The sequence below is a fragment of the Lithobates pipiens genome, unplaced genomic scaffold (assembly GCF_037356315.1).
Source record: "Lithobates pipiens isolate NorthernLeopardFrog02 unplaced genomic scaffold, aLitPip1_a1.2 Scaffold_13, whole genome shotgun sequence".
NCBI lineage: Eukaryota > Metazoa > Chordata > Amphibia > Anura > Ranidae > Lithobates > Lithobates pipiens.
Genome location: NW_027507718.1, coordinates 248,205,057 through 248,223,874, shown reverse-complemented (window position 1 = coordinate 248,223,874; position 18,818 = coordinate 248,205,057). Strand labels below are relative to the sequence as shown.

At 45.9% G+C, this 18,818-nt stretch overlaps 1 protein-coding gene and 1 long non-coding RNA gene across 3 annotated transcripts in view; one reads left to right on the top strand and one right to left on the bottom strand.

Moving 5' to 3' along the window:
* Nucleotides 1-1,928: 1,928 nt before the first annotated feature.
* On the bottom strand, nucleotides 1,929-18,742 carry LOC143974770 (uncharacterized). The gene is made up of 3 exons (XR_013272278.1): nucleotides 18,548-18,742; nucleotides 6,310-6,426; nucleotides 1,929-2,362 (listed from the first exon to the last, which is right to left on the bottom strand). It is a non-coding gene; the product is annotated as an uncharacterized LOC143974770 (long non-coding RNA).
* The window catches only part of PPM1K (protein phosphatase, Mg2+/Mn2+ dependent 1K), a 60,282-nt gene continuing 54,877 nt past the window's right edge, over nucleotides 13,414-18,818 (top strand). The window contains exon 1 of one of the 2 annotated variants that reach the window (XM_077476487.1): nucleotides 13,414-13,533. The gene's annotated coding sequence lies outside the window, so the exon portion shown is untranslated. The remainder of the gene's footprint in view (nucleotides 13,534-18,818) is intronic. The other variant, XM_077476488.1, reaches the window with a different exon arrangement.

Here is an 18,818-nt window from a genome sequence, read left to right as displayed (position 1 = left end):
GAAAGGGTTAACTAGGGGGCAATCAGGGGGCTTTATGCGGTAGTATATGGGGGTCCCTGGCGCTATAAAAAGCTGCGGCGAACCTAAATACCTACCTGCCTAACTAGCGTCACCTGTGACACTAATACAGCGATCAGAAAAACGATCGCTTATTAGGCTGGGTTCACACTGGAGCGATGCGGGAACGCCACGAATGCGCGGCGGGTTCCCGCATCGCATGCCTCCCGGCGGCAGTTCACACTGCCCTATGCGAACTGCTGGGAGTGTCAGTGAAATGTTAATGACACCCCCAGATCAGTTCGCATATCGCAGTGCGATCTGCAAACTTGGATCGCATGGTGTGAACACCCATGCGATCCGATTCTGCTGCGGACCAAAAAAAGGGTCCCGTGCGAGTTTGCGGCGGGTGCGACACGAATTCAGCCATACTATCTGTATAGCTGAACTCGAATCGCACAGAGATCGGATGTGATTTGCACTGCAGTGCGGTGCGAATCACATCCGTTCTCATAAACCGCTGCAATGTGAACCCAGCCTTAGTGACACTGGCGACGGGGGGTGATCACGGGGTTAAACCTTTATTGGGGGGGTTAGGGGGGTACCTTAGAACTAAAGGGGGCTAACCCTAACTGCCCTAACAGTTATTAGTCACAAATGACACCTGCCGGGTGATCAGGGGGTTAAACCTTTATTAGGTAATAAATGGCGGGTGCCCTGAAACTATAAAAAAATAACTAACCAACCAGCGTCACCTGTAACAGTTATATGGTGATCACTGGTGAAAGGGTTAACTAGGGGGCAATCAGGGGGCTTTATGCGGTAGTATATGGGGGTCCCTAGCGCTATAAAAAGCTGCGGCGAACCTAAATACCTACCTGCCTAACTAGCGTCACCTGTGACACTAATACGGCGATCAGAAAAATGATCGCTTATTAGGCTGGGTTCACACTGGAGCGATGCGGAAACGCCGCGAATCCGCGGCGGGTTCCCGCATCGCATGCCTCCCGGCGGCAGTTCACACTGCCCTATGCGAACTGCTGGGAGTGTCAGTGAAATGTTACTGACACCCCCAGATCAGTTCGCATATCGCAGTGCGATCTGCAAACTCGGATCGCATGGTGTGAACACCCATGCGATCCGATTCTGCTGCGGGCCAAAAAAAGGGTCCCGTGCGAATTTGCGGCGGGTGCGGCGGGTGTGGCGGGTGCGGCGAATGGCTGAACTCGAATCGCACAGAGATCGGATGTGATTTGCACTGCAGTGCGGTGCGAATCACATTCGTTCTCATAAACCGCTGCAATGTGAACCCAGCCTTAGTGACACTGGCGACGGGGGGTGATCACGGGGTTAAACCTTTATTGGGGGGGTTAGGGGGGTACATTAGAACTAAAGGGGGCTAACCCTAACTGCCCTAACAGTTATTACAGTCACAAATGACACCAATGCAAAAAAAAAAAAAAAAAAAAAAAAAAATGACATTGGTGTCACTGTGACTGGGGGGCAGGGGTAATTGGGGGGGTGATCGGGGGGTAAAGGGGGGGTGTGAGTGTGCCTGGCATGTTCTACTGTGTGTGGGATGTGTTGGTGCAACTCACTGATCCGCTCTCCTCCGTGTCGGAACGAAAAATACCGACACGGAGGAGAGAATACATCACTTCCTCTCCTGTGTTTACATTACAGGAGAGGAAGTGATGTCACCGGGGATTTCCATTCGTCGGGAGCGATCGCGAGGGGGTGGCCATGAATGAATGGCCGTCCCCTCGTCCGGGATCGCTCCCGAACGAAAACCGACCGCCGCAGGCACCGGGCGGGGGCCCGATCGGGCCCCCGACCCGCGGGAGGCAAAGGACGTACATATATGTGCTTATGCCTGCCCGTGCCATTCTGATGACGTACATCGGCGTGAGGCGGTCGGCAAGTGGTTAAAACCAAGATCAAGTGGTGTCATCATTTTATCAGATTAGTAGTAGCAGTAGTTGTAAAAAAACAAAATAGTTTTTTGTAGTCTGGAAGTCCTAGGATTGTTTTGTAAAACCTATACGGTGTCAGTGATTATATTCCTATCATGCTCTTGTTGTTTTATAACATATGTTTTCGATTCAAACAACCTTTCAAGATTAGTAGTCCACTAATTGAGATGTGCTTCACGGAAATGAAACCCAGGTTGCTTGCTCTTTTCCAGTCTGTAAACATCATCGGTAACAATCAGAACTCTTTCCTGTGCCTAGCAACTGTATGCCCTTCCAATAAAATGCTTCAACTTGCATCTGGTTGGATATTTCACAGTACACGCCTGACAAGTTAAGTGATACCGTTCTCTACACAAACAAGGTCCTGTTGACATTTTGCACTTTCACGTATTCTGCAAACAAACACAAAGGGCACCATTTAGCTATAGCAATCTTCGTTTCTTTAGTTGTTTTATTAATTTTAGCAAATGTGTGCCTGCTCGTCAAGAGGTTATTTTACGCCAACTGGTGTTGGCCTCTTGTGATTCATCACTTATGGTATGAAACACAGAAACACATCCAAGAAGGTATTGTTTATTAATAAAAGTATGAATTAATAGAAAATTAATAAAAAAACAGGGGTAAGGAATATGCAATGCAGAGTTCAGGGGTAAGTACATAATGTACAGGCCAAGGAACAATTAAACAATACCACTTCCTCCCAGTACACATTCCCCTACCCCCCCACACAGCCCCAATTCTCCCCAGACTTAAGCTCCCCTCAGAGCAGACCCCCACCTCCCAGCCCCTTCTCAGTACAGACCACCCCCACAGCACAGACCTCCCCCTCCCAGCCCCCTCCCAGTACAGACCTTCCTCCAGTATAGACCCCCCTCCCTCCTCATCAACACACAATCACTTTCCACTACAGACCCCACTCTCCCCAACAAAACAGACTTACTTTAAGTACAGACATCCATCCCTCTAGTACAGACCTCCACTGCAGACCCACTCCCTCCCTCCCCACCAATACAGAACCCCCTAGTACAGACCCCTTTCCTTCCCACAAGTACAGACCCCTTCCCTCCTTTAAGCACTCTAACCAGATGCAGTGGTTACAGGAATTCTTCATCTAGATCAGGGGTGCCCAACCTTTTGAAGAGCAAGGGCCACTTAAGCGGCTTGGTAACCGGTCGCGGGCCACAATGAGCGGAGATGGCAAGTTCGTGTTCACTAGGCATTTGCAGAGCGGACACAGGCGCAGCCCAATATACTTTTTGGCGGATCATATTGGATGTAGAACACAAGTCGGTTTATGTCTTCCACTACTTGGAGGTGAATGGAGGGTCCAATTGGTTGGACTGTCGGGCTGACTGTGTGAAAGGGGTCCAAGGCTGCTTTCACACTGATGGGTTGTGGTTTACCTGCACCACGTGTGCAACGCAGTGTACCTTTGGCTTTCCTGCAGTTTGCAATAGACTTCTATTATATTCTGCAGGTTTGGTGCACTTTCAGAAAGGTCACCAAACTCGCAGGTAACAATAAAAGTCTATGGCTTAGTGCAGATAACCTGCAGGTAAACTGCTCTGCACCTGCGGATCAGTTTGAAAGCAGCCCAATTGCCATTGCAGAACAGATATGCCCAAATATACACTGTGATTTTAGTAATAAACTGACCTTTAATAACAGTATTCTTTCTATTCTATCCAAGAGCAGGAGGTCGCGGGCCACATGTGGCCCCCGGGCCACTGGTTGGGCACCCCTGATCTAGACTGTGCAATGCCATGTCGTGAAGGTCATTCATATGCAAATCTTAAAAACAAAGTAAGGCCGCGTACACACGCGCGGACTGTTTGCCCAACCTTGTTCGTCAAACAGTTTCGGCAAACAGTCCGCTCAAAATTTGCATGAGCGGACTTGCCCACACACGAGCGGACTGTTTGACGAACAAGGTTGGGCAAACAGTTCGCTCAACTTTTGAAATGAACGGACTCGCCCACGTAAGGAGGCAAATCCGCCCATTTCGAGCGCGTGTACAGGTAGGCGGGGCCCGCGAAGGAGACTTCGCGGGCTCCGCCGCCTGGAATGGGATTAAAGGGGACCACCAACGCCGAAAAAAATCGGCGTGGGGGTTCCCCCAAAGTCCACACCAGACCCTTGTCCGAGCACGCTACCCGGCCGGCCAGGAAAGGGGGGCGAGCGAGCGCGCCCCCCCTCCTGAGCCGTACCAGGCCGCGTGCCCTCAACATGGGGGGGTGCCTTGGGGAAGGGGGGCCGCGCGGCCCCCCCACCCCAAAGCACCTTGTCCCCATGTTGATGAGGACAAGGGCCTCTTCCCGACAACCCTGGCCGTTGGTTGTCGGGGTCTGCGGGCGGGGGGCTTATCGGAATCCGGGAGCCCCCTTTAAGAAGGGGGCCCCCGGATACCGGCCCCCCCACCCTATGTGAATGAGTATGGGGTACAATGTACCCCTACCCATTCACCTGTGAAATAAAGTACAAAAAAAAACACAACACAGGGGAAAAAATATTTTATTGCACAGCTCCGGGGGTCTTCAGTCTTCGGGGGTCTTCTCGCCGGACTCCTCCGCTATGTGTGTGTAGCTCTTTTACTAGCGGAGGAGTCCGGCTTTCTTCCTCCCCGCCGCCGGCCTCTTCTCCCGACTTCGGGGGTCTTGTCCCCCTCTTCGGTTCTTCTGCCGGGCCACCGCGCCTTCTTGTAGCTCTTTTACAGGCGGTGGCCCGGTCTTCTGTCGCCGCTGTCGTCGTCGCCGCCGCCGCCTTCCGTTCTTGTTCTTCTTCTTCTTCTCCTGGAGATGTTGACTCGACGATCTCTCCGGCCGGAATGCCAGGGACACGCTCCGCTGCCACTTATATAGTGACAATGGGGCGGTGTCACATGGTATATGTCACATGGGTTGGTCACATGGGTTGATGTCACATGGGGACTATGACATCGTAAGGGGGCGGGGTCACCATGTGACCAACCCATGTGACATATACCATGTGACACCGCCCCATTGGCACTATATAAGTGACCGCACAGCGCGGCTCTGGCATTCCGGCCGGAGAGATCGTCGAGTCAACATCTCCAGGAGAAGAAGAAGAAGAACAAGAAGAAGAACAAGAACGGAAGGCGGCGGCGGCGGCGGCGACAGAAGACCGGGCCACCGCCTGTAAAAGAGCTACAAGAAGGCGCGGTGGCCCGGCAGAAGAACCGAAGAGGGGGACAAGACCCCCGAAGTCGGGAGAAGAGGCCGGCGGCGGGGAGGAAGAAAGCCGGACTCCTCCGCTAGTAAAAGAGCTACACACAGATAGCGGAGGAGTCCGGCGAGAAGACCCCCGAAGACGGAAGACCCCCGGAGCTGTGCAATAAAATATTTTTTCCCTGTGTTGTGTTTTTTTTTGTACTTTATTTCACAGGTGAATGGGTAGGGGTACATTGTACCCCATACTCATTCACATAGGGTGGGGGGCCGGTATCCGGGGGCCCCCTTCTTAAAGGGGGCTCCCGGATTCCGATAAGCCCCCCGCCCGCAGACCCCGACAACCAACGGCCAGGGTTGTCGGGAAGAGGCCCTTGTCCTCATCAACATGGGGACAAGGTGCTTTGGGGTGGGGGGGCCGCGCGGCCCCCCCTTCCCCAAGGCAACCCCCCATGTTGAGGGCACGCGGCCTGGTACGGCTCAGGAGGGGGGGCGCGCTCGCTCGCCCCCCTTTCCTGGCCGGCCGGGTAGCGTGCTCGGACAAGGGTCTGGTGTGGACTTTGGGGGAACCCCCACGCCGATTTTTTTCGGCGTTGGGGTTCCCCTTTAAGCCCATTCCAGGCGGCGGAGCCCGCGACGTCTCCTTCGCGGGCCCCGCCTACCTATACACGCGCTCGAAATGGGCGGACTTTCCGAGCGGGAACAGTCCGCTCATTTCGAAAGTACAGCGGACAAGCCCACACACGGGCGGACTGTTCGCTCAAACACAGTTTCAGCGGACAGTTTTTCGGATTTTCTGAAAGACTTTGTCCGTCCAACTGCCCGCTGAAACTGTCCGCTGAAAGCCCACACACGAGCGGACTGTCCGCCCAAACACTGTTCAGCGGACAAGGTTGGGCGAACAGTCCGCCCGTGTGTACGCGGCCTAACAGTGCAATGCCAATAGCTCTATCAGCTCTATCAGAATAAATACATATACCTTAAATTTGCCAAAACATAAAATACATAAAAACTCATAAATTCCTATAATAGTCACAAAACTCAAAAGTCCACACTATTCTAAAAATATCTTCGATTTTTATCTTCGGTAAGATTCCCAACACATATTCACAAGGTGCTCTCAAATCTGGACCTCTATCACTCAGACTGCTTACAATAGAAAAGGCTTCTAAGCACATTTATCATCAAGGAAAGAAAAGGGGGTTCTACCACTCCTCAACAGTGATCTGGAAAGGATTCTCATCCACCGTTTCTTCCCAAAACAACAATATCTGAAAGAGAAGGATAAATCATAATTCTCACTGTTGTCATATAAAAATATATCTACATAAACAAAAAAAATACCATGCTTATACAAGAAACAAGTGCAGTAAACCAAGGTGTTCATCAAAGTGCTCTTCACAGTATACATTAATCCAGTGTGTTCACGCCACAGCCAAGTGCATCAAATCTGCTCAACTTAAGCAAATGACCCCTTAAATTACAGGAGGTCCAAAATAGCTTCTAACGTTTTAAAAAAAGGCATATCTTCCAATAAGCTCAATCTTCCCGCTCAAGTCCTTCCTTGCAAGCAACCATAATTCATAACTAGACCTGTTACAACAGAAAAGGTATATTACTGCATTTGTCATCAAGGAAGGAAAGGAGGTTCCCGAACTTCTTATAATCAACTGCAACATTCAATCTTGAAAGGATTCTCATCCAGCGTTTCTTCCCTAGATGACAAAAGCTAAAAGAATAGGATAAATCATAGTGCTCACTGTTGTCATATAGAAATATTTCTAAATAAAATTGCTCAACTCACAAAAATACAGCTCTTCGTGTAACAAACAAGTGCAATAATCCAAATTGTTTGTCAAAATGACTTCACATTGTGCAGTAACTCAGTGTGTTCACTCATATAAACAAATATATACTGTACATATAAACATATAAACACCAAAACACAAAAGAGAAAAAGAAAGGGGAAAATAAAAAAATATGGGAAAGGGGAGGAAAAAATTAGGGCAGCCACAAAACAGTCAAAAAAAGATGTAATAAATCACCAATAAAACAATGTCATAAAACAATGAGTTTAAACTCGACATTCAGACCCTTGGGTACCAGGACCTGCATTTAAAAAATCCATCTAGACTCCTGACTAATGTGTCTAATAAAATTGCCCCCGTGGCAATATTTTATGACCTTTTCAACTCCCCAAAATTTCTTAAGTGATGAAAGCGCTGGACTGTAAAGTCTGAATCTTTCCCGAGCCTGGACAGGCTGAATAACGTCTGCTGTCGGCTGAAAATGGGTCGAAGGAGTGTAGAACTATCTGGACTCCTGTGATCCATAGGAGATGTACAGCCAAAATAGTTTTGGCTTTACTTCTCCTTTAGCCCTTATTCACACAGGTGAGACTTGTCATGTGATTTGACAATTTAAAATCGCAGGACAAGTCACACCCTATTTGTGCCAATGGAATCAGTGAAATTGGTGCGACTCGGACTTCCTGCACTGTTTTTGGCGATTTTATGTGCGACTTGCTTTGACAACTGTGCATGAAATCGCACAGATTTCGGCAAGCCGACACGGAATTACACTGACCGGCAGCTTTGAAATCACGCCGAAGTAGCGTGATTTCAAAGCCTCATTCAACGTGAATGGGGGCTTAAGGATTGGGTATAATGAATCAACACGAGCAGTGACCAATATGCACAGCCCCTACACTCCACTTCCTCTGGCAACAAATGTTTTGTATCCCTGAGGTAAGCCTTCACTGTAGAGACCACTGGCTGTAAAAAAAAAAAAAGTCAAAATATTGGCCTATATGGACACTAACAGACTCACTCCCATTAACTATTGGTCTCCCAGGAAGATTAGTACTATCCTTATGATTTTTCGGGAGGTGATATGCTGTATGATTGAATGCGACATATGAAGGGTACAATATGCATAGCCTCCTTCATATTCAAAATACCCTTTTCTTGACCAACTTCTGCAACTCTTATATCTAGTGAGATTTATTTTATATAAAAGTGGGATTTCTGTCTAAAATCTTATAAGTACGTCTATCTTCCAATAGTCTAACTGTCTTTTGTTATACTCTTTACTAAGGGCAACAAAACCAACCCCCTTCCAGGGTGGATAACTACATATTTATGGTTCTCAAACTTTTTTAATTCCTTGCCTGATCCACTCCAGATCTGTAGTCTTCTTAATTTTTTTTTTAATTCTCTAGATTCTTGAAGACCATATTCTTGAAACACGACCACGAATACTGCACAGTATTAAGAGCAGTTTGATGAACACCTTGGATTACTGGTGTTACTTGGATTACTGCATTTGTTTGTTGCACGAAGCCTGTTATTTTTGTGAATGGAATCATTTAATTTAGATATATCTTTATCTGACAACAATGAGCACTATGGTTTATACTTCTCTTTGAGCTACTGTCATTTTGAGAAGAAACGATGTATGGGAATCGATAGAATTCAAATACATTTTTTAAATTCAAGAAAATAGAATTTAAAGAATTTTTTTTGAATGGTGTGGACTTTTGGGTTTTAGGACTATTACATTAATTAATTAATTTATGACACGTTTTTATGTATTTTTATGTTTTGGCAAATGTAATCTCTTGCTTACTGGTCAATTTCATCCCCTTCCAGCCCAGACCAATTTTCAGCTTTCAGTGCTATCACACTTTGAATTGTGCAGTCATGCAGCACTGTACCCATATGCCATTTTTTATCATTTTTTCTCAGCCATTGTACACACGGTCGGAGATTCCGTCGGAATGTTTCCTATCGGACTGTTTTGTCGGATATTCCGACTGTGTGTGGTCTGCATCGGAGTGTTTCCTTCGGAATATCCGACGGACCAACTTTTCCAACTTGCCGGTAAAATTTTCCGTCAAAATGCTCCTATCGGACATACTCCGATCATGTATAGCCTACTCCGACAGATAAAGTGCCACGCATGCTCAGATCAAATTCCTAGGCCAAAGCTATTGGCTACTAGCCTGAACGTAGTCCCATCGTAACGAAATAACGTCATCACATTATGTACAATCGGATTTTCCGACAACTTAGTCCAACCGTGTGTATGCAACATCACTTCCGGACCCCTCACGGAATTAATCCGTCGGAATTACTCCGACAGATTTGGTATCAGAAGCTCCGACCATGTGTACAAGGGCTAAGACAGACACAGCTTTTTTTTGGTGGTATTTAATCACCATTGGGGTTTTTATTTTTTTGCTAAATCAATGTAAAAAAAGTACAAAAATTGTGAAAAAAACTTTCTTTGTTTCTGTTATGAAATTTTGCAACTAAGTAATTTTTCTTCTTCACTGATGTGCATTGATGAGGCTGCACTGATGGGCACTGATGAGACTGCACTAATAGGCACTGATGAGGCTGCACTGATGGGCACTGATGAGACTGCACTAATAGGCACTGATGAGGCTTCACTAATGAGCACCGATGAGGCTGCATTGATGGGCACTGATGAGGCTGCACTGATGAGGCTACACTGATAAAGCGGTACTGATGGGCACCGATAGGCAGCACTGGTGGGCACTGATTGGCACTGATGGGGCTCCAATGATAATCAGTGTAAATGTGTGCTGTCACAGGATCACAGGATAGCTGGTTATTGGCTTTCCTTTCTTCACACAGTGACAGTGCTGAGGAAAGAAAATGACGATAACTGGCATTTATTTACACGGGATCAGCTGTGACTGAATGCAGCTGATCACATGATGAAGTGCTGCTGTGATTGACCCTTTACCCCAATCTGTGATCAGCTGTGATGTGCGTTGATGAGGCTGCACTGATGGACACTGATGAGGCTTCACTAATGGGCACTGATGAGTCTACACTAATGAGGCTACACTGATGGGCACTGATGAGGTTTCACTAATGAGCACTGATGAGGCTGCACTGATGGGCACCAACAGGCAACACTGGTGGGCACTGATATGCTGCACTGATGGACACTGATGATGGGACTCCAATGATAATCAGGGCACTGATGATCAGTGCCCTGATTCTCAGTGTAAATGTGTGTTGTCACAGGATCACAGGATAGCTGGTTGTCACAGTGACAGTGGTGAGGAAAGGAAATGCTGATAACCAGCATTTATTTACACGGGATCAGTCTTGACTGAACACAGCTGATCACATGATAAAGGGCTGCTGTAATTGGCCCTTTACCCCAATCTGTGATCAGCTGTGTCCAAAAGACACAGCGATCACAGATCAAACTCGATGCGCGCCCTGGGGGCGGGGTTCTATGAAGACATCAATAGAAGCCCTCCCAGAACTGGATGACCATGCTGTAGCGTCTTTTGGCTATAGCGTGGTCTGCAAGTGGTTAAGGTACATGTATCTATTCTGATAGAGTTATTAGCGCTGATCTGTTATTTTGTTTTGACTTTTGAACTTGATTGTGAAATACTTTCCAGTGCTGGCTGGATTAATTATTTATGTTATTGGGGTTAGGCATAGTTGAGCATGCAGTCTTTCTTGTATCATATACAAATCCTTCCCTGGCTTCTTCATATGTAAAACATATTCCAGTTGATTCATATAAAAGTCCCACAGCAGTATGCATATGAATGAACTTTGTGTACAAGGGCAGAGCATTTGTGGGACATAGCCACTGTGCTTGGGACAGCGGGAGTAAGGATAAAATCCAGAAGAGTCCCACAAAATCCAGGGCTGTTGGGAGGTACAGTGACTGCAGCCAATCAGCTGCAGTAACTGTTTGGGTATTCTGACAGCTACAAGTTCTGTTTGTCAGAATACAATAGCCAGCAGGTGAGATCAGTCCATCTGCGCTGTTCAGCTGGATGAAGAAATCTGTTTGATTTCTTTCATTCAGCCTATGTGTATGGCCAACTTTATTCAATATGGAGTTAGACTATTAACAAGCCTGTGCTTACAATGTATTAAACACAGAACTGATCCGCCCTATATGCTCACTGTGCAAGCTGCGTAGGGCCCCGTCTCTGTGGGGGGCCCCAAAGGGTGGATCAGCTCTGCTCCCAGAGCTCCAATCTGCTCGGCGATCCCCAGCAGCAGCAATCCCGGATGGCCTCTGCATCTTCCTCCTCCTCCCCTCCCCCCTGATGGAGGAGGGTGGGGCCCCTCTCACCTGTGACTCAGCCACCCGCTAGGCTTTCGGGGGTTATACCCGGATGATGCCCGCAGCTGCAGGCATCATCCCGGTACCGTTGTTTAGAGCGGGCGATTGGCTTTCCAGGGATAACAACCGATGTGGCTAAAAGCCGTTCGGCTGTTATCCCGGAGGAGCGGGAGGGGACATCTCCCCTCCCGCTGCCTCCCGGCGCTGTGAATGGGCCTTCCGTCCCACCGGGAGACCCGATCCTCAGTCTGCCACTTCCCGTGGCTAGGGACAGACTGGCATGAAGCTGGAAATGGCTTTGCTCCAGTCTCCTGATTGTAAACACGGAAGCGACGTCACAACGTCACTTCCTGTTACTCGGCTGCCAATGGCGCCAGTTTTAGCAAAATATACAGTATTCAGAATCACCGAAACCGCCAATCTGAATACTTTGCAGTGCAAAGGAGGGATCAAGGTTCTTTTAGACCCCCCGATTCCTCCATAAAGAATACCTGTCACCACCTATTACTGTCACAAGGGATGTTTACATTCCTTGTGACAGCAATAAAAGTGATCAAATAATTTTTTTTTTAAACACAATTTAATTATAGAAAAATAAATAAAATAAATAAGAATTTTTTTTTTTAATTGCCCCCGTCCCCACGAGCTTGCGCAGCAAAGAAAAACGCATACGGAAGTCGCGCCCGCATATGTAAATGGTGTTCAAATCAGGTATCGCCTCGATCATCAGAGCGAGAGCAATAATTATAGCACTAGACCTCCTCTGTAACTCTAACCTGGTAACCGTAAAAAATGAATGTAGATTTTTAAGTACCGTAGTTTGTCGCCATTCCACAAGTGCGTGCAATTATAAAGCGTGACATCTTTCACATTATACAAAAAAAATCGGGCTAACTTAATTTTTTAAAAATTCATGAAAGCGTCCCTTTTCCCAAAAAGTTGCGTTTAAAACACCGCTGCACAAATATCATGTGACATAAAATATTGCAACAATTGCCATTTAATTCTCTAGATTCTCTGCTAAAAATATCTATATAATGTTTGGGGGTTCTAAGTAATTTTCTAGCAAAAAATACGAATTTTAACTTGTAAACACCGAAATAAGCTTAGTCATGAAAGAGTTAAAGGAGGGAGGATTGTATTGGGAGCACTGAAGTGTCAGGTGTGACTGTGTGGCAATGGCAAATGGTTCACATAGCTCATGGCATCACGGGTCAGGTAGAGGGCCCCTTAGCAGAATTTTATCTTAGGGCCCCAGGGAGGTCAGGATCGGCACTAATTAAACATCTAAACTGTTGACCTTGAATATGCATTACAAGCACTCATTTGTACATATTATAATGTTGTAGTATGGATTTCATGATACTGTATGAATTAAGCAGTGTTACAGATTTTGAATGCTCTAAAGGCCCGTACACACGGTCGGACTTTTTGACAACAAACATGCAAATTAGCTGTTTTGGAGCAACATCCGACTGTGTGTACGCTCCATCGGACAAACTTTTTCTGTTTTCATCGGACTTTTGTTGGCTCTGCGAACGGACAAACTTTTTGACAACAGAAGTCCGATGGAGCAAAGTCCGACCGTGTGTATGCAAAAGCATCGGACTTTTGTACAAGGTACAAACACGCATGCTCAGAACCATTGCAAACGATCAGACTACAATACAGAAGTTGACCAAAGGTGGCGCTGGAGTCATTGAACGTCCTCTTTTGAAGTGGCGTCCGTACGTTGTGACGTCACCACGTTCGTGTTTGTTGTCAAAAAGTCCGACCGTGTGTATGCAATACAAACTTGTGGACAACACACTTTGTACAAAAGTCCACGGAAAAGTTTGTACAAGTCCGACCGTGTGTATGGGGCTTTAGAGGTCACTTCTTCATGTTTATATCACAAGCAGTCTATTTATTTCACAGTATGAAGCAGTTGAATTGGCACTCCACTGTGTGCACAGCCTACTTATTGAGATCTGGCACGGTATGAACGCAAAGGCTTCATAGTTTGAGAGTCTTGAATAACTTGGCTCCTATTGGGTAAAAACTAGCCAGTAACACAGTGGTGCTTGTACAACGCCTATGTTATTACTTAAAGGTGGGTGTGTGCTTGGCATGTGTTGGTTTTTCATGTGTCATAAACCTTGCTTCTAAACACATGAGCACAACCTGAAACTGCTGTCACATTACGAACTGAATTGGGTCCTCTTGGAACATTAAGCACATGCAGATGGAAAACAGAAAGTACGACGGTAGGGAGAAATCTAATATGCATCTAATGCATTAACTATTAATGGCTCACCTTAATCATTTTTTGCAGTTAAAAAAAATTGCATTTATTATTATTTTTTTCTTAGAAGCCTGTAAAGCATAGGTGCTCAACCTGTGGCCCGCGGGCGACATATGGCCCTCCAAGCCCTCTTATGTGTCCCTTGACCTCAAACTGAATGCAGGGGTTTTGGTGTGCTTTCAGAAAGTGCACCACACCTGTGGGATATAATAGAAGTCTATGGCAAAGAGCAGCTAACCCTCAGGAAAGTACCAGATGCACTGCACTACACCTGCAGTACGGTAAACTGAAGCACATCAGTGTGAAAGTAGACTTATAGGGAGCTCAGCACAGTAAGGTCTCCTTTAAATTTTAGGTTTGGAGGGTGGTGAAACCCCATAGGTAAGGGAGGGATTTTTCCAACTGATCACCAATATAAAGGGGGGGGGGGGGCATTCTTCCTTCTGGCTACCAATGTAAGGGGGACATGTTTCCTACTAACCACCAATGTTAGGGGGGCATTCTTCCTACTAATCATTATTGTAAGGGAGACATTGTTCCCACTGATCGCCAGTATAAGAGGGGAATTCCCAATCTTATTTAGGCCACTCATTTTGTATTGTAATATTTTTATTGAACACTTTCCTTATACAATGCAATCATTTAAAACAGTATATCTAGCACATAAAAAGTAATTTATGTTTATGATGGCAGAAAAATAATCCAGTTTATTCCTATAGAGCAGCTATTTTCCATCTGGGTTGTGTGGAGCACTGGGGTTCTGCCAGAGGTTGCTAGGTGATTCCTTAAGCTGTGGCTGATTAACCATTCATTTGATGGTGCCTGCATGGTCCATGGTCCAAAACCACCTGGCAGAGTCAACTGAGTGAACCAGATGATCTTTCACTGTAAGGGTTGCATTCCTACTGTCCATCAATGTAAGGGGGGCATGCTTCCTACTGACCATCAATGTAAGGGGACATGTTTCCAACTCACAACTAATGTAAGTGTCCATTCCTTCTACTGCCCATTAATGTTAGGGAGGCATTCTGCCTTTTAACCACTGACCACCAATGTAAGGGGCATTCTTGCTACTGACCACCAATGTAAAGAAGGAGGGCCATTCTTCCTATTGGCCCCCAGTGTAAGGGAGAAGTGGCATTCTTCCTACTGGCCACCAATGTAAGTAGGGCATGATTCCTACTGACTACCAGTATAAGGGGGACGTGCTTCCTACAGACCACCATGTTAGGGATAGGGAGCAGTCTTCCTACCAACCACTATTGTAAGGGTGACATTCTTCCCACTGGCCATCAGTTTAGGGGGGCTATTCTGTCTCCTGACCACCAATGCAAAGAGCTATTGTTCCTACTAACTACCAATGTAAGCATTTTTCCTACTGACCACCCATGCAAGGGGGCATACTTCTCACTGATGACCAATGTAAAGGGGGGGGGGGCTTTCTTTCTTCTGGCTACCAATGTAAGGGGGACAGGTTTCCTACTGACCACCAATGTTAGGGGGGGGGGGGCATTCTTCCTACTAACCATTATTGTGAGGGAGACATTCTTCCCACTGATCACTAGTATACAAGGGACATTCTTCCTACTGAACACCAATGGGGTATTTAACCTACTCATCACCATTGTAAGGAGCATTGTTCCCATTGGCCCCTGATGAATTGGTTTTAGTAAGGGTTCAATAAGGCCTGAAAATGATTTTTGAGGTTACTCTGCTGTAACATTTTTAAGAAAGGTTGCTATAAAGAATCCATCAATTATGAATGGTTGGAAGGACTCTCTTCGGGAATAAACTGGATTTTCCATGCATACAAGGAAGAAGCTACTGCCTTGCCAGGACACTTTGCTGTGTTGGCTGAGGGGCTAGGTTGACTCCTCTTAAATGGGAACGGCCATAGATGGATCAAAATTTGGCTGGTCCCTACTGCATCTGCCAAATTTTGATCCATCTATGGCCAGCATATAGTGGAAGGAAACCCTCCTATTTAGCTAAGGAAGCTGCCATCTTAGCCTCTGTTTGATGCGCAACTATCATGATGCTGCACACGTGATCAGTTAGGACTCCAGCCATTGGATGGTTTGACAGTTTGATTTAAAGTGCAACCAATGTAACAGTTAGCATTCCCGACATGCTGAGAATGTAACTGTTTTTTTTTTAATCGTTAGATTGATGGGTTTAGTTCCGCTTTAAGGGCCAGTTCACGCTATAGAAATGCAGTCTGGATTAGTTCCAGATGCTTTCCTGCATGAGCTCCAGTGCGGTTTTGATGTGTTTTTGGTGCAGTCCAGTGGATCCTCCCCCTTTTTTTTTTCTTAACCTTAAATAAGGACATGTTCTTGTGCATTTCCTGTGCAAAAATGCAGCATGTTCTACTATTTTTTCTGGTACTGGAACGCCCTGGAACTGCAAGCACTGGTGTGAACTATGCTATTGAAAACCATATAACCTACTTTCCATGCGTTTTTGATGCAGAAAAAAAAGCACACTGGACTGCATGTCATGTGAACTGGTCCTTAAGCAGAAATAAAACTATATATTTAACAGTTTAAAAAAAACAGTTACATTTCTGACAAATGCCGGGAATGTCACATTGGATGTGCTCTCAACCAAATTGTCAAATCATCCAATGGCTGGTGCCATAACTGATCACATTGGCAGCATTGTGGCAGTTGAAGATTAAACAGAGGCCAAGATGGCAACTCCCTTGGCTCAAAACGAAGGAGGATATACTTCCAATTTAATATTTGGGGGGTGGGATTAAGGAAACAAATCATAACTCAAAATAAGTGATGTATATTACGTCAGCTTCTGGGAAGGCTGTCCACGAGGTTTAGGAGTGTGTCTATGGGAATGTTTGACCAAAAGCCAAGGACCACTTGTGGAGAGCTTCAGAAAGACCTGGAATTAGCAGGAACAACTGTTTCAAAGAAAACAATAAGTAATGCACTCAACCGCCATGTGCTGTATGAACGCTCACCATACAAGACTCCATTGCTGAAGAATAAGCATGCTGAAGCTTGTTTAAAGTTTGCTGCACAACATTTAGACAAGCCTGTGACATTCTGGGAGAATAAAGTCTGGTCAGATGAGACCAAAATTAAACTCTTTGGATGCCATAATACACACCATGTTTGGAGGTCAAGTGGCACTGCCCATCATCAGAAAAACACCCCCATACCAACAGTGAACTTTGGAGATGGGAACATCATGGTGTGGAACTGTTTTTCCAGCATATGGATTTGAAGACTGTTTGTGTGGAAGAATGGGCCAAAATCCCACCTGAGCAATGCATGTGCCTAGTTTCTCCATACAGGAGGCGTCTTGAAGCTGTCATTACCATCAAAGGATTTTGTACCAAGTATTAAATACATTTCAGTTAGCGTATTCAATACTTTTTCCCTGTGTCATTTCATTTTATTACACATAACTTCATTTCTGAAATGATTTGTTTTGGTTTCTTTGTATGTGTGGATTGCATGGGTTGTTACCGACGTGGTGAAAATGTCATGTCAGTAGCACCTTTAGAAATATATTTACCTAGTGAAATACAATGTAAAGTAGTTAGTGCACAGCTTGTATGACAGTGTAAATTTCCTGTCCCCTCAAAATAATTCAACACACATCCATTAATGTCTAAACTGCTGCCAACAAAAGTGAGTACACCCCTAAGTGAAAATGTCCAACTTGGGCTCAAAGTGTCAATATTCACCGTTATTTTCCAGCACTGCCTTAACCCTATTGGGCATGGAGTTCACCAGAGCTTCACAGGTTGCCACTGGAGTCCTCTTCCACTCCTCCATGACGACATCACAGAGCTGGTGGATGTTAGAGACTTTCCGCTCCTCCACCTTCCATTTGAGGATAGCCCACAGATGCTTAATAGGGTTTAGGTCTGGAGACATGTTTGGCCAGTCCATCACCTTTTTCCCTCGGCTTCTTTAGCAAGGCAGTGGTTGTCTTGGAGGTGTGTTTGGGGTCATTATCATGTTGGAATACTGCCCTGCGTCCCAGTCTCTGAAGAGAGGGGATCATGGTCTGCTTCAGTATGTCACAGTACTTGTTGGTATTCATGGTTCCCTCAATGAACTGTAGCTCCCCAGTGCCGGCAGCACTCATGCAGCCTCAGACCATGACACTCCCACCACCATTGTCGACTGTAGGCAAGACACACTTATCTTTGTACTCCTCACCTGGTTGCCACCACACACGCTTGACACCATCTGAACCAAATAAGTTCATCTTGGTCTCATCAGACCACAGGACATGGTTCTAGTAATCCATGTACTTAGTCTGCTTGTCATCAACAAACTGTTTGTGGGCTTTCTTGTGCATCATCTTTAGAAGAGGCTTCCTTCTGGGATGACAGCTAATCAGACCAATTTGATGCAGTGTGCTGCTTATGGTCTGAGCACTGACATGCTGATCCCCCGCCCCTTCAAGCTCTGCAGCAATGCTGGCAGCACTCATATGTCTATTTTCCAAAAACAACCTCTGGATATGATGCTGAGCATGTGCACTCAACTTCTTTGGTCGACCATGGCGAGGCCTGTTCTGAGTGGAACCTGTCCTGTTAAACCGCTGTATGGTCTTGGCCGCTGTGCTGCAGCTCAGTTTCAGGGTCTTGGCAATCTTCTTATAGCCTAGGCCATCTTTATGTAGAGCAACAATTCTTTTTTTCAGACCCTCAGAGAGTTCTTTGCCATGAGGTGCCATGTTGAACTTCCAGTGACCAGTATGAGAGAGTGAGAGCAACAACACCAAATTTAACACACCTGCTCCCCATTCACACCTGAGACCTTGTAACATCTTGTATTTTGAGGGGACATCAAATTTACACTGTTATACAAGCTGTACACTCACTACTTTACATTTCTTCAGTGTTGTCACATAAAAAGATATAATAAAATATTTACAAAAATGTGAGGGGTGTACTCACTTTTGTGAGATTATATATATATATACACACAGGTACTTACATAGTGCTGTCAATTTACACAGTGCTTTATATATCACATTTTTTCTATCCATTTAGCTGTCATGCGTTGTTGTGAATGTATCCCTCTCCAAGGAAACCTCTGCAATCAGATGATTAAGCTCACACATCTCTACTGACACCGCCAGGACTTGTCACAGTCATGTGTTCTCATCCACAACACTACTGATTGTTGATGATTCTAAAATAACTCAAAGCACAACATAGGACCCAGCATGGGGGGGCCGGACCTGCAGTTCCTACACACCTATTGG